A 1,183-nucleotide genomic window follows, 5' to 3' on the forward strand; every position below is an offset into this window, starting at 1 on the left:
TGATTAAATAGAGGAGATGGTGTGACTTTTAATTAGCAGGCTTGCTCAGGCTTTCTCCACCTTTCCTAGTCTTTAGAAAGAATGCAGGTGGGAGGGACCTCGAAGTTGAGTTCAATTACAGGAAATAAACCAGTTTTTCCTTGGGACATGGGAACAGTACTGTGTAATGCCACTCCTGCTACATTATCGTCTAATTGATTTAACAATAAACTAAATCTCACCACTCCAACACAAAAACATTTAATTTATATATTTTTTCTTTTAGATGGTGCCTTATTCATATGTATTTTACCTAATTACAATAGTATGCCTGATATTTCATTCTCTTTTAAAATTGGACATTGCATTATATGTACTTTTATGCTTGCCTAAACTTCTTTATCTTTATTTTTATATATTCAACCTTGCTTCCATTTATTGAGAAAAATGGCAAATATGTGTATAGATAAACTTTAGTAAATATAAATGTAACATATAAGTATTCCTCATTTTATTGCACTTCATTTTATTACACTTTAAATATGTTGCATTTATTTATTTGTTGCAAATGGAAGACAAGACTCTCCTTCAGCAAAAAGATTTGACTCACTTTATTGCAGTGGTCTGAACCAAACCGGAAATATCTCTGAGATATGCCTATATATACAAACACAGTCATGTGTCGCTTGTCGATGAGGAGATATTCTGAGAGATTCGCGCCATTAGATATTTTATCATTGTGCAAACATCATAGAGTGCACTTACACAAACCTAGACGGTTAGCCTACTACACACCTAAGCTATATAGGATAGCCTGTTGCTCCTAAGCTACAAGCCTGTCTAGCACGTTACTGTACAAAACAACATGAGATTAAATCAAACACAAGATAAAATGATGCGATTAAGAGACTTAGTAAACATGAAATGTATGAGGCTGTTGGTGTACCATGGCATATTGTTTTACATCAAACTTTGTTTTTAATAAGTAGACAGAATATATTCAAAAGCAATGATAAAAGTATAGTATAGCGAATACATAAACTAGTAAGAGTCATTTTTATCATTATCAAGTATTATGTACATAATTGTATGTGTTATACTTCTATATGACTGGCAGCACAGTAGGTTTATTTACACCAGCATCACCACAAACCTGTGAATAATACCTTACACTATGATGTTAAAGTGGCTAAGATGTCACTAG

This window comes from Pteropus vampyrus, unplaced genomic scaffold, assembly GCF_000151845.1.
Source record: "Pteropus vampyrus isolate Shadow unplaced genomic scaffold, Pvam_2.0 Scaffold536, whole genome shotgun sequence".
Lineage (NCBI taxonomy): Eukaryota > Metazoa > Chordata > Mammalia > Chiroptera > Pteropodidae > Pteropus > Pteropus vampyrus.